Genomic DNA, 15,679 nt, shown 5'->3' with positions numbered 1-15,679 from the left:
AAACCCTGCCTCCCATATAAGCCCCCACCTTAAATTCCTCCATATACCTGTCTAGTAGTCTCTTAAACTTCACTAGTGTATCTGCCTCCACCACTGACTCAGGTAGTGCATTCCATACACCAACCACTCTCTGAGTAAAAAAAACCTTCCTCTGATATCCCTCTTGAACTTCCCACCCCTTACCTTAAAGCCATGTCCTCTTGTATTGAGCAGTGGTGCCCCGGGGAAGAGGCGCTGGCTATCCACTCTATCTATTCCTCTTATTATCTTGTACACCTCTATCATGTCTCCTCTCATCCTCCTTCTCTCCAAAGAGTAAAGCCCTAGCTCCCTTAATCTCTGATTATAATGCATACTCTCTAAACCAGGCAGCATCCTGGTAGATCTCCTCTGTACCCTTTCCAATGCTTCCACATCCTTCCTATAGTGAGGCGACCAGAACTGGACACAGTACTCCAAGTGTGGCCTAACTAGAGTTTTATAGAGCTGCATCATTACATCGCGACTCTTAAACTCTATCCCTCGACTTATGAAAGCTAACACCCCATAAGCTTTCTTAACTACCCTATCCACCTGAGGCAACTTTCAGAGATCTGTGGACATGTACCCCCAGATCCCTCTGCTCCTCCACACTACCAAGTATCCTGCCATTTACTTTGTACTCTGCCTTGGAGTTTGTCCTTCCAAAGTGTACCACCTCACACTTCCTGGGTTGAACTCCATCTGCCACTTCTCAGCCCACTTCTGCATCCTATCAATGTCTCTCTGCAATCTTTGACCATCCTCTACACTATCTACAACACCACCAACCTTTGTGTCATCTGCAAACTTGCCAACCCACCCTTCTACCTCCACATCCAGGTCGTTAATAAAAATCATGAAAAGTAGAGGTCCCAGAACAGATCCTTGTGGGACACCACTAGTCACAATCCTCCAATCTGAATGTACTCCCTCCACCACCACCCTCTGCCTTCTGCAGGCAAGCCAATTCTGAATCCACCTGGCCAAACTTCCCTGGATCCCATGCCTTCTGACTTTCTGAATAAGCCTACCGTGTGGAACCTTGTCAAATGCCGTACTAAAATCCATATAGATCACATCCACTGCACTACCCTCATCTATATGCCTGGTCACCTCCTCAAAGAACTCTATCAGGCTTGTTAGACACAATCTGCCCTTCACAAAGCCATGCTGACTGTCCCTGATCAGACCATATTTCTCTAAATGCCCAGAGATCCTATCTCTAAGAATCTTTTCCAACAGCTTTCCCACCACAGACGTAAGGCTCACTGGTCTATAATTACCCGGACTATCCCTACTACCTTTTTTGAACAAGGGGACAATATTCGCCTCCCTCCAATCCTGAGGTACCATTCCCATGGATAACGAGGACATAAAGATCCTAGCCAGAGGCTCAGCAATCTCTTCCCTCGCCTCGTGGGGCAGCCTGGGGAATATTCCGTCAGGCCCCGGGGACTTAACTGTCCTAATGTATTTTAACAACTCCGACACCTCCTCTCCCTTAATATCAACATGCTCCAGAACATCAACCTCACTCATATTATCCTCACCATCATCAAGTTCCCCCTCATTGGTGAATACTGAAGAGAAGTATTCATTGAGGATGTTGCTCACTTCCACAGCCTCCAGGCACATCTTCCCACCTTTATCTCTAATCGGTCCTACCTTCACTCCTGTCATCCTTTTGTTCTTCACATAATAGAAGAATCCCTTGGGGTTTTCCTTTACCCTACTCGCCAAGGCCTTCTCATGCCCCTTTCTTGCTCTTCTCAGCCCCTTCTTAAGCTCCTTTCTTGCTTCCCTATATTCCTCAATAGACCTATCTGATCCTTGCTTCCTAAACCTCATGAATGCTGCCTTCTTCCACCTGACTAGATCTTCCACCTCACTTGTCACCCATGGTTCCTTCACCCTACCATTCTCTATCTTCCTCACCGGGACAAATTTATCCCTAACATCCTGCAAGAGATCTCTAAACATCGACCACGTGTTTTATAGGTTGGCATGATATTGTGGGCTGAAGGGCCCATAACATTATCTAGAACTCATAGAACTCTACTGTTCCATGTTCTATACTCTTATCACTTCTTAAACTTCTTTACTATCTAAAACTCCACCAATTCTTGTGTCATCAGTATACTTGCCTTTCAGTCACCTACATTCTCTTCCAAGTCATTTATATGCATTACAAACAAGGCAGATCCCAGCACCAAACCCCTTGTGAGTCCATCCTCTACCACCTACTATGTCCTGTCACCAAGCTAATTGTTGGATCCCGTTTGTCATGTGGGATTTTATCATAATGTTGATTATGATTTCAGTCAGACTCAGGCAACTTCCTTCTTAAAGGATGTTTTTATCTATTGGTATTTATAAATCTCGCCCACAGAAGGATTTGTAAAGTGCGTGCACAGCCTCGTTGCTTGGTGATAGGATATTCTTCGTCTTGGAGATGACAGTGGGTTTAGAATGTGTCTTGAGGGATATTCAGAAGGGATGAAATTGGCCAGAGAGGGCTTTCTATGTGAAAATTGTACCATTTACAAATTAGAATGGTCTTTTTTTGGCTTGAGTGATCACTTGCTCAATCTGCAGTAAATAATTCTGTTTGGAGTCTGAGAGAGGAAGGGGAGGATGACAGATTAATGTTAAGGCATCCAGATTGAAATGCAGAATAAGAGCTAGTGAGTTGTGAGGTCACAAGAGGTGCTCTTTGGACTATCAAACTAAATGAAACCCTGAATGATTTCATTAGCTTTATGTTTCGCTGTGGCTCTGCTGAATTTTTAAAGTATATAATCCAAACCCTCTCCAAAGTTTCCTTGCTGAATTTGTTTTGCCATTCTTTCAGGCAGTTGGCTCTTTGTGTAATTGAAATTCACATTATCTTGTTCTCCCATAGCCCCAGCCTGACTTTATTTTAAAGCAGTTACCATGCACTACTGGAGTACCAGATGTCTGTCCAGCTGTTCCATGCGCATGCTCTCCAGGGATTTGCCCTTTAATTTTGGCTGTACTGACTTTGGTGTGTTGGCGTGATTGATCCTTCCCACCAGCTTATTGCTGCCAATGCACTTTGTTCTGTTTGTGTGGCAGTTCTTTAGTTCTCAGAGGTTTGATTTTATCCTGTCTATTTACAGTCAAATCCAAGGGTTTAGTGTGCATAAAGTCCAGATCCTGGAGCCGCATGTTAGCTGTCGGCATCTCTGCAGTGCAGCTTGGTGGACTGAGGGCCTGTCCCACAGGATCTTAGTGACGGGTGGGGGGGCTGTGCTGTGACGTTTGCAAGGGTTCAGGTTTGCTTTGGCTTGCTTGTGACGCTGATGCGGTGCGTTGCCCTGAGGGTCAAAGTAAATGCTGCCAGGATGTCCCAGAGTGCTTTACCGTCTCTGATTGTTTTCTAAGTGCAGTTTGAATAGTCAACGGCAGACATGTGGACTCATCCAGCAAAGTCATAGGCCAGTCGGCCCATCATATCCATGCCAGTCGTCTACACTGATGCCACTAACCAGCGCTTGGTTTGAAGTTCTCTGTGCCTTTGCAGTTCATGGCTCCAGCTACCTGGGTCCACCCTGACCATGGTCTGTGTGCTCCTTGTGACCACCTGTTTCCTCCAGGTGTTCCAGCTTCCTCCCATGACCCAAAGTGTGCTGGTTAATTGCTGTAAATTGTTCCTCACGTAGGAGCATGGTCAAAATTGTGGTGGTGAATGTGGAAAGAATAAAATGGGTTAAGGTGGGATTAGTGTAAAAGACAGGCTTCCACTCTGCATTTCTCTCCAACTGAATGTTGAGACTGCGTACCTCCACTGCCTAATCAGGACAATCCAGATTAAACCCGCACCCCCCCCCCCCCCCCCAGTGAATAGGTTCTTCCTCAGATCCCCTCTAAACCTCATCCTCTCCACTCTATACTTGGTTGTCTTCCTTATGGGGACACCTCAGTATCCTATTTATGTCCTTCCTTCATAATTCTATGCACGTCGTTGACCATTTCAGTCGGTCTCCACTCCAAAAAAAAATATACCCCTCAGGGTCTGTATTGTTCGTGGTGAGGCGATGGGACCTTCTCATGCTGCACTTAACCGCTCATGGTCTGTAGTGTTCGCGGTGAGGCGATGGGACCTTTTCATGCTGCACTTAACCCCTCAGGGTCTGTATTGTTCACGGTGAGGCGATGGGACCTTCTCATGCTGCACTTAACCCCTCAGGGTCTGTATTGTTCATGGTGAGGCGATGGGACCTTCTCATGCTGCAGTTAGCATTGTGGTTAAGCCAAAACTTTACAGGACCAGTGATGACCAACAGGGGTTCAATTCCTACTGCTGTCTGTGAGGGGTTTGTACGTTCTCCCTGTGGCCACATGGGTTTCCTGCAGGTGCTCCAGTTTCCTCCCACATTCCAAAGACGTAAGGTTGTGGTCAGGGTTAGTAAGTTGTGGGCATGCTATGTTGGAGCTGAAAGTCTGGTGGCTTGCAGTCTCCCTGCCCCCACATCGTCAACTGTGTAGGTTGTTGATGCAAACGATGCATTGCACTGTAAATATAAATGTTTGTGACAAATAAAGCTAATCTTTAGAAGAACTGAGTGATGTCAAAACAGAAAATGATAAATGCTGGGAAAACTCAGCAGGTCAGGCAGCATCTGTGGAAAGAGGAACAGTTATTGTTTCAGATGAGGGGCACTGTCAGACCAAATGTAGTAGTCTAGGTGTTAGTGAAATGTGAGTGACAGCAAAGGGCTTTCCCTGTTTGGGTGTACACCTTGTAGTAGGTGGGATCATGTATTGTGGTTGTGGCCAGGCCAGACAATGCTTAGAGAGTAAAAATTGGCAGGAATGGTTCTTGCATGGACAGGCAATAATGAACCTCTTATCTAAAGTTTGAGAATTTGGTATTTCTGTGAGATGGGGAAGAAGGTCACAGAGGGAGAGGGAGAGAGATTGGAGTGGGATAGTGAATCAGAGTGGAGGAAGTGGGAAGTTCAGTGTTCATTCCTATGGACTTTGCGAGGTGCTGCACAAAGCAATCACCCAATCTCTGTTTGTTTTTCCAATGTAGAGAGGGTCACATTGTGAACACAAAATGCAGCAAGGAAGAAGTGTAAATGAATTGCTCCTTCACCTGGAAAGACAGATTGGGTCCTTGGCCGGTGGGAAAAGAAGAGGTAAAGGGACACATACTGCACCACCTGTGGGTGCTTAGGAAAGCGTTGCCCAGCACAGAGTGGGAAGCAGAGACGAACGAGCAGACAAAGGAGTCACGAAGGGAGTGATCTCTACTAGACACTGAAATGTGATGAATCTGGTGGTGGAACCTTTTGGTGGTGTGAGGGATGGTACATGAATGCAAAGGGTGGAGGGTGAGGGCGAGGAGATGCTATTGTAATTTAATCCAGGAGGAGAGGAAGGGATGAGAGAAAGTATGTGGAAAAGGGTCGAGGTGTGGTCAAGCGGTCTGAACACTAGGGTAGAGGGGAAGACATGGCTCAGGTACCAATGCAGAAGGATTCAATATTGGAACAAATGCAACAGATGGAAGAACTATGAGAAACCAGTACAAGGCATGGCAGGTGGAAGGAAGAATAACTAAGATGGATGTGGCAATCTGTAGACCTGCGTGGATGTTGGTGGTTAGTTTGTTTGCCGAGGTGAAACATGGACTGCTGTATTTGAGAGTTGACCCTGTGCAACTGCCCAGTGCTGCACCTGATCTGGAGAAAGGAAGTGGAGTTAAAGGAGTTGTTTACCGGGGGAAACGTTCCTGCAGGTGTGTTGGTGGTTGGGTTTCTGCTCAGTGAACAAGTAGGTGCAAGTGGAGGTGATACTCAGATTGCCCTCCTCCACTTCTACTCTTTCTTACTCCCTCTTCACCCGTGATGCCATCTCACATTTAGTGGGTCTGAGCAGAGAACATGAAACAGTACAGCACAGGGCATAGGCCATTTGTGCCAAACTAATTAAACTCCTCACTAAACTAATCCTTTCTGCCCACAGAAGTCCATATCCCTTCATTCTCTGCACATTCCAGGCACTTAAACTCCTCTGTCATTTTTGCCTGTACCACCTCCCCTGTAGGGCATTCCAGGCACCCACCACTCTTTGTACACAACAAAAACTTGTCCTTCACATCTCCTTTCAACTTACCCCCTTCACCTTAAATGTATGCCCTCTAATATTGGACCTTACTACTCTGGGAATAAGGTACTAGCTGTGTACTCTTTGCCTCTCATAGTCTTAAACCTCCAGCAGGTCTCTCCTCAGCCTTCTGCAGAGAACAACCGAAGTTCAAAGGTTCTTTTATTATCAAAGTATACAACTCTGAAATTCTTCTTCCTCAGTTTATCTAACCTCTCCTGACAGCGCACGTCTTCTAATGTAGGCAGCATCCTGGTACACCGCTTCTGCATCCTCTCCAAAGCCTCTGTGGCCTTCCTATGACCGATGACCAAAACTTAATGCAGTATTCCAGATGTGGCCTAAATAGAGTTTTATAAAGCTGCAACATTATTTCCTGACTCTTGAATTCTTTTCTTTCTTTCTTTTCTTTTCTGTTAACTGTTAAATGCAAACATGTCATTGCTTTCTTTATTACTTTATTCTATTGATCTGTGCAGCCACTTTCAGGGAGCTGTGGACTTGGAACCTCAAGATCTCTCAGTATGTCAATACAGTTAAGGGACTTGAATTAATAGTGTACTGTTTCATCTCACAAAATGCAACACCTTGTATCTTTAGATTAGATTATGAGGACACTTAGTCCTCGTTTATTGTTATTTAGAAATGCATGCATTAAAAAATGATACAACGTTCCTCCAGAATGATATCACAAGAAAACACAGGACAAACCAAGACTAAAACTGACAAAACCACAGAATTATAACATATAGTTACAACAGTGCAAAGCAATACCATAATTTGATAAAGAGCAGACCATGGGGACGGTAAAAAAAAGTCTCAAAGTCCCGATAGCCTCATCATCTCACGCGGAAGGTAGAAGGGAGAAACTCTCCCTGCCATGAACCTCCTTGCGCTGCAAACTTGCCGATGTAGCACCATTGGAAGCACCCGACTGCAGCGGACTCTGAAAACTTCGAGCCTCTAACCAGCCCCTCCGACTCAGCCTCTCCGAGCACTTCGACCCCGCCCCGGCCGCCGAGCAACAAGCAAAGCCGAGGACTCGGGGCCTTCTCCTCCGGAGATTCTGGACCACACAGTAGCAGCAGCAGCGAAGCAGGCATTTCAGAAGTTTTACCAGATGTTCCTCCGTGCTCTCATGTCCGTCTCCATCAAAGCAGGATCGTGCACGGCACCCTACTTGACAAATAACAGACATCACCACCAGAGTGGCCACTGCGAGCTGCATCGCACCACCATCTTCTCCTCTCCTCTTGAGTTTGGCCAGTTTAAACTCAATCTGCCATTTATCTACCCGTATCTTAAACCTTCCAGTTTAAGACGGCGCTATTGAAGAGGGACGACAGCTTACTAGCAGTTCATAAAGCAAGAAATACAACTAAATACTCTATTAATAACACTTTTTGCTGTGGTAAACTCTCACTGCAAACAATGAAGAGGTGAACGAAGTTGAGGCTGACTCGAAGATCAAGGTGTGCGGTTGTGATGCAAAGTCAGAGCGAGGTCGAGGTATAGAAACATAGAAAATAGGTGCAGGAGTAGGCCATTCGGCCCTTCGAGCCTGCACCGCCATCTATTATGATCATGGCTGATCATCCAACTCAGAACACCGCCCCAGCCTTCCCTCCATACCCCCTGACCCCCGTAGCCACAAGGGCCATATCTAACTCCCTCTTAAATATAGCCAATGAACTGGCCTCAACTGCTTCCTGTGGCAGAGAATTCCACAGATTCACCACTCTCTGTGTGAAGAAGTTTTTCCTAATCTCGGTCCTAAAAGGCTTCCCCTCTATCCTCAAACTGTGACCCCTCGTTCTGGACTTCCCCAACATCGGGAGCAATCTTCCTGCATCTAGCCTGTCCAATCCCTTTAGGATCTTATACGTTTCAATCAGATCCCCCCTCAATCTTCTAAATTCCAATGAGTACAAGCCCAGTTCATCCAGTCTTTCTTCATATGAAAGTCCTGCCATCCCAGGAATCAATCTGGTGAACCTTCTCTGCACTCCCTCTATGGCAAGGATGTCTTTCCTCAGATTAGGGGACCAAGACTGCACACAATACTCCAGGTGTGGTCTCACCAAGGCCTTGTACAACTGCAGTAGTACCTCCCTGCTCCTGTACTCAAATCCTCTCGCTATAAATGCCAGCATACCATTCGCCTTTTTCACCGCCTGCTGTACCTGCATGCCCACTTTCAATGACTGGTGTATAATGACACCCAGGTCACGTTGCACCTCCCCTTTTCCTAATCGACCACCATTCAGATAATAATCTGTTTTCCTATTTTTGCCACCAAAGTGGATAACTTCACATTTATCCACATTAAATTGCATCTGCCATGAATTTGCCCACTCACCCAACCTATCCAAATCACCCTGCATCCTCTTAGCATCCTTCTCACAGCTAACACTGACACCCAGCTTTGTGTCATCCGCAAACTTGGAGATGCTGCATTTAATTCCCTCATCCAAGTCATTAATATATATTGTAAACAACTGGGGTCCCAGCACTGAGCCTTGCGGTACCCCACTAGTCACCGCCTGCCATTCTGAAAAGGTCCCGTTTATTCCCAGTCTTTGCTTCCTGTCTGCTAACCAACTCTCCACCCACACCAATACCTTACCCCCAATACCATGTGCTTTAAGTTTGCACACTAATCTCCTGTGTGGGACCTTGTCAAAAGCCTTCTGAAAATCCAAATATACCACATCCACTGGTTCTCCCCTATCCACTCTACTAGTTACATCCTCAAAAAATTCTATGAGATTCGTCAGGCATGATTTTCCTTTCACAAATCCATGCTGACTTTGTCCGATCATTTCACCGCTTTCCAAATGTGCTGTTATCACATCCTTAATAACTGACTCCAGCAGTTTCCCCACCACCGACGTTAGGCTAACCAGTCTATAATTCCCCGGTTTCTCTCTCCCTCCTTTTTTAAAAAGTGGAGTTACATTAGCCACCCTCGAATCCTCAGGAACTAGTCCAGAATCTAACGAGTTTTGAAAAATTATCACTAACGCATCCACTATTTCTTGGGCTACTTCCTTAAGCACCCTGGGATGCAGACCATCCGGCCCTGGGGATTTATCTGCCTTCAATCCCTTCAATTTACCTAACACCACTTCCCTACTAACATGTATTTCGCTCAGTTCCTCCATCTCACTGGACCCTCTGTCCCCTACTATTTCTGGAAGATTATTTATGTCCTCCTTAGTGAAGACAGAACCAAAGTAATTATTCAATTGGTCTGCCATGTCCTTGCTCCCCATAATCAATTCACCTGTTTCTGCCTGCAGGGGACCTACATTTGTCTTTACCAGTCTTTTCCTTTTTACATATCTATAAAAGCTTTTACAGTCCGTTTTTATGTTCCCTGCCAGTTTTCTCTCATAATTTTTTTTCCCCTTCCTAATTAAGCCCTTTGTCCTCCTCTGCTGAACTCTGAATTTCTCCCAGTCCTCAGGTGAGCCACTTTCTCTGGCTAATTTGTATGCTGCTTCTTTGGAATTGATACTATCCCTAATTTCTCTTGTCAGCCACGGGTGCACTACCTTCCTTGATTTATTCTTTTGCCAAAATGGGATGAACATTTGTTGCAGTTCATCCATGCAACCTTTAAATGCTTGCCATTGCATATCCACCGTCAATCCTTTAAGTGTCATTTGCCAGTCTATCTTAGCTAATTCACGTCTCATACCTTCAAAGTTACCCCTCTAAGTTCAGAACCTTTGTTTCTGAATTAACTATGTCACTCTCCATCTTAATGAAGAATTCCACCATATTATGGTCACTCTTACCCAAGGGGCCTCTCACGACAAGATTGCTAATTAACCCTTCCTCATTGCTCAAAACCCAGTCCAGAATAGCCTGCTCTCTAGTCGGTTCCTCGACACGTTGGTTCAAAAAACCATCCCGCATACATTCCAAGAAATCCTCTTCCTCAGCACCTTTACCAATTTGGTTCACCCAATCTACATGTAGATTGAAGTCACCCATTATAACTGCTGTTCCTTTATTGCACACATTTCTAATTTCCTGTTTAATACCATCTCCGACCTCACTACTACTGTTAGGTGGCCTGTACACAACTCCCACCAGCGTTTTCTGCCCCTTAGTGTTACGCAGCTCTACCCATATGGATTCCACATCTTCCCGGCTTATGTCCTTCCTTTCTATTGCGTTAATCTCTTCTTTAACCAGCAACACCACCCCACCTCCCCTTCCTTCATGTCTATCCCTCCTGAATATTGAATATCTCTGAACGTTGAGCTCCCATCCCTGGTCACCCTGGAGCCATGTCTCTGTGATCCCAACTATATCATAATCATTAATAACAATCTGCACTTTCAATTCATCCACCTTATTACGAATGCTCCTTGCATTGACACACAAAGCCTTCAGACGCTGTTTTACAACTCTCTTAGCCCTTATACAATTATGCTGAAAAGTGGCCCTTTTTAATGCTTGCCCTGGATTTGTCGGCCTGCCACTTTTACTTTTCTCCATAGTACTTTTTGTTTCTACCCTCGCTTTACACCCCTCTGCCTCTCTGCACTGGTTCCCATCCCCCTGTTGTGAACTAACCTCCTCACGCCTAGCCTCTTTAATTTGATTCCCACCCCCCAACCATTCTAGTTTAAAGTCACCTCAGTAGCCCCCGCTAATCTCCCTGCCAGGATATTGGTCCCCCTAGGATTCAAGTGCAACCCGTCCTTTTTGTACAGGTCACGCCTGCGCCAAAAGAGGTCCCAATGATCCAAAAACTTGAATCCCTGCCCCCTGCTCCAATCCCTCAGCCACGCATTTATCCTCCATCTCATCGCATTCCTACTCTCACTGTCGCGTGGCACAGGCAGTAATCCCGAGATTACTACTTTTGCGGTCCTTTTTCTCAACTCCCTTCCTAGCTCTCTATATTCTCCTTTCAGGACCTCATCCCTTTTCCTACCTATGTCATTGGTACCTATATGTACCACGCCCTCTGGCTCCTCACCCTCCCACTTCAGGATATCTTGGACACGATCAGAAATATCCCGGACCCTGGCACCAGGGAGGCAAACTACCATCCGGGTCTCTGGACTGCGTCCACAGAATCGCCTATCTGACCCCCTTACTATCGAGTCCCCTATCACAACTGCCCTCCTCTTCCTTGCCCTACCCTTCTGAGCTACAGGGCCGGACTCTGTGCCGGAGGCACGGCCACTGTCGCTTCCCCCGGGTAAGCCGTCCCCCCCAACAGTACTCAAACAGGAGTACCTGTTGTTAAGGGGCACAGCCACCGGGGTACTCCCTATTACCTGACCTTTCCCCTTCCCCCTCCTAACCGTTCGAGATGGAGTTGGAATGGAGAAAAGGAAGTGGAGCGGAGGAGTTTCAGAGTCTGTCCACCTAAGCAGAGAGCGAGCTTGGATCGATCTAATCTCCAGGCCGATTTGGAAAGGTCTGCTACGGGCCAGAACGGGGTGGCAGGGTCCAGGCCCAGAGTGTATCGATGCGGTGGGGCCGGGTTCCTAGCACAGGGGATGACCCGGTGTCTGGACAATTTGAACGCCGAGCCAGATGGACTGAAAAGGGAGGGTGTCGGAACCAGAGGCAAGGGTTGTGCTGTTCAGCTCGCTGCTTTGTGATGTTTACTCCGCTCTCCGCAGCACTGAGGCTGGTGATTTGCCCCGCTGTGTGGTGAGCTGAGGTTGAGGCTGTGGGTCTGCTCGGGCTGATCCAGACCGTGCCTATAGACTCGCTTTCATTCTGAATGCTGTTGCTTACTTTTATTGTTTCACTGTCATCATCAGATACGATGGATAACCAACCTGCTCCCGTGTTCTTTTGATTGACTGCAAATGAACAAAATTAGCAAAGGTAACGTTTGCAGATAATGGTTTGCCTTCATACAGTGCTCTCAACAATTGGATCCTCCAAATTTCCATTTTCAGTGTAACATTCAAGATGATTGTCAATAACATTAAATTCTTCATAGTGCCTAACTTTTTGAGGTGGTGAAATTATTTTATTTTCACTCCCGGCTATGTCTGGTATCTCCAAGCCTGAATGCTTGACATCACAGCGAGCAAAACAATTCTAAATTGTCTTTCCACTTATTTCTTCCCAACACTCAGTGACAAAATTCACTGCTTTTTGAACACAAACTCACGCATCTGTTGTTATTTAAAAACTTTGTTCTAAGCAGCATCTAATGTCCAATGGCTGCAAGTTCATGCAACTAATGCTAGCTAGAAACTGTTCAGTAATAGCTTCCTGTCCCAATTAAATAGCATCGTGTCCGAAATGAATGAAGGGGATCGTGGCTATTTTCTCAATTAGTTTTTATTACTTAAGAGTTGTCCCAAATAAGTGGCTTCCCCGATTAACCAATGGGGTGTTAACTGGAATCCACTGTATCACAACCAGCAGAAGACCCAGTGTGGATCCTTGTGGAACTCTTCAGCCAGAGCAAGTCTCATCGCCCACAATCCTGTGTCTTCCATGGGCAAACCAGTTCTGAATCCAAATGGCTAGGTCACTGTGGATCCCATGCATCTTCATCTTCTGAATGAACCTCCCATAAGGGATCTAGTCAAACACCTTACTAAAATCCCTGTAGACAACATCCACATCTCTACCTTCAAGACCTCTTCAAAATAAAACTCAATCAGGTGAGTAGGACATGACTTTCTCTGCACGAAGCTGTACTGACTATCCCTAGCTCGACCATGGTTTTACAAATGTTCAGTGAAAATACGTTCCCCAAGAATCCTCTCCAGTATCTTCTAAACCCCTATCTCTATCTCCCTTCTTGTACAATATTAGCTACTTGGCAATCTTCTGGGTGCTTTCCTCTGACTAGAGAGGGCAGGAAGATGTTAGTGAAGGCACCAGCAATCTCATTTCTTTCTTCTCTCAATAATCTGGGATGTATTTATTTATATATGCAGAGATAGAGTAGTAAATAGGGCCCTACTGATATATCATCAGGCCCTGGGGATTTATCCACCGTAATGTTTTCTAAGGGACCCAACACTGCCTCCGTCTTCATCACAAAATGCTCTAATATATTAGCATCTGTAACATTGATCTCCCTTTTCTCCACATCCTTCTCCTTGGAAAACAATGATATAAACTTCTCATTCAGAACCTCTTCCACATTCTGTTTCCAAGGACGTATTCCCTCCTTTATTCTTGAGTCATCCTACCCTCTCTTTAGTTATCCCTCCTCTTGATGTATGTTTGGGATATGCTTTAATCCTATTTGCTGAGGACTTTTCATGGCCCCTCCTGGTTTTCCTTATTCTCTTATTGAGATTTTTTTTTTCTGTTTTTTTTAAATAATTTTCAAGGGCTCCTTGTTTAAAGCTTCTTAAACTACATAAGCTTTATTTTCTTTCTTGGCTAAATTCAGCACCTCTTGTCACATCCAGTTTCCCTTATCTTGTACCCTGGTCCTTCCTTTCTTTCTGGAATGTATCAGTCTGTGCCATGTGCAGTTGGTCTTTAAATACCCTCCATGTGTAAGATGTGGACTTAGCCAAAAAGAACAGTTCCCAATTAACTCTACCCAGTTTCTCCCTAATACCTCCCCAAGGTCCATACTAACTTATATCTACCTTAAAATGTAGGAATTGTGATCACTCATCCCTAACTGTTCTCCTACTGAAAGGTCAGTCCCCAAGGGATGCTCATTCCCAACACCAAGTCTAATACGGCCCTTCCGCTTGTTGGTCTGTCAACATACTGGTTAAAGAAACCCTCTTAGATGCACCTAACAAATTCTACCCTGCTCTAAACATTTTGCACTAAGGAGGTCTCAGTCTATATCATGGAAGTTGAAGACACCTACTACAACGTTCCCTAATCTTCCTGCCGATCTGTTCCTCAATGTCCTGTTAGCTATTTGGGAATTTGCAGCATAATCCTATCAGAATGAAGGCACCTTTCTGATTGTTGAGTTTTATTCATATAGACTCAGTGGATGACCCCTCCATTATGTCTCCTCTGAGTAAGCTCTGATGTTTTCCTTGATTAATAACCCCACTCCCCCCACCGTTTGTGTTGCTCTCTATCCTTTCTAAATCGTCAAAGGTTTCTTTGAACAAACCCTTTTGGTTCATTCTATCATAGGTCTGCACATCCCTCCTGCACCTTTTTTTCCTGCTGAAGACAAACTTGCTCTCTCTTTCCCAGTTCTGTTGGAGGGTCACAGACTTGATATGATACTCGTTTCCTTTTTTCATAGATGCTGTCTGCCCTGCTAGTTTTTCTAATATTTTCTGTTATTGTTTCAGATTTTGTCTTTAGTTATTTTGATACTCAGTTATTCCCCCACAGCTGCCCAGGGTAGATGGATCTCATTTAGGTCCTAGGTTTATCTACCTATATGTCCACAAAGGTGTCCAGTACATCCTCCTTTCAAATGTGTACGTGATTCACAATATTCTTACCATCTCCCTAAAACAAACCAAGGTATTTTCCTTTGTGAATACAGATAAAATTATCCATTTCACTCTGGATCGATGTTCTCTCGCTCTATGAGTAGATTGCCCCTCTGATCCCTGGACAATTCAGCTCATTCCCTGGTAATTCTCTTGCTTTTATTTTACGTACACGTAAAGTGCTTTGGGAGTTCTCGTAATGTCAGCCAGTACTATCTCACAGGCTCTTGATGCCCTTCTGATATTTTCTCAGTAATCCTGTGTGGGAGGAAGATTTGACTGAATATGCACACAGGAAAAAGCAGGGTGCTGAGGGAACTGAGGTTGGGGTTTATACTCAGGAAAAAGCAGGGTGCTGAGGGAACTGAGGGTCGGGGTTTTGTAGCTGAAAGATGTGCCTGCAGAAACACAGCACTACCTCACATGGGAGTGTCAACCAAGGTTTTCACTGGTATTTGTTGTGAGACTGGGACTAAAACATTGTCTTTAACTGGGCAAATGTATCTAAAGACGCTGGACATATTTATGTTGAAGCCTAAACATTGACCCAGAAATGTAGGAACCTCCCCGACTTCTGCCTGATCTGTCATGAGTTCACCCATATGATGAAGTTCAGTACTAGTTAAACAACAAAGAGACTTTGAAGGGAATGGGAGTTGTAAATTGCTAAATGATTGAAAGCTTAAGCAACAGTGGGAGAGCAGAGATTTCCCAGCCTGGAGATGGCCCAGGAGAAAAAAACAGAGGGAGTAAAGCAGGGAACGTTGTCCCAGCTTAAGAAGTCTCTGAGATTAAAGTGAGAGCATCAAATACAGAACATTATTGAACAGGACTAGTTCCTTCAGCCAACCATGTCTGCACCCAAGATGATGCCAGGTTTAACCAACCCCCATCTGCCTTCATATGGTCCATATCCTTTCATTTGCTTCTTGTCTCAATGTCTTAAATGTTACTATCATATCTGCTTCTACTAGCTTCCCTGCCACACTATTCCAAGCAATGACCAGTCTGTGTTTTGGCTCACCCATCTCCTTTAAACTTTTCTGCTCCTACTTTAAATATATTTCCAGCATGGGCAAAAGTTTTTAAGT

General features: G+C 45.1%; 1 protein-coding gene across 3 annotated transcripts in view; it reads left to right on the top strand.

The window, feature by feature from the left end:
• tln2b (talin 2b) overlaps window positions 1-15,679 on the top strand; it is a 316,251-nt gene that overhangs the window by 89,285 nt on the left and 211,287 nt on the right. The gene's annotated exons all lie outside the window — the stretch shown is intronic.

Source organism: Mobula birostris, chromosome 18 (assembly GCF_030028105.1).
Source record: "Mobula birostris isolate sMobBir1 chromosome 18, sMobBir1.hap1, whole genome shotgun sequence".
NCBI classification, from domain to species: Eukaryota; Metazoa; Chordata; class Chondrichthyes; order Myliobatiformes; family Myliobatidae; genus Mobula; species Mobula birostris.
The sequence above is the reverse complement of the archived record's forward strand: the minus strand, read 5'-3'. Positions and strand labels throughout refer to the sequence as shown.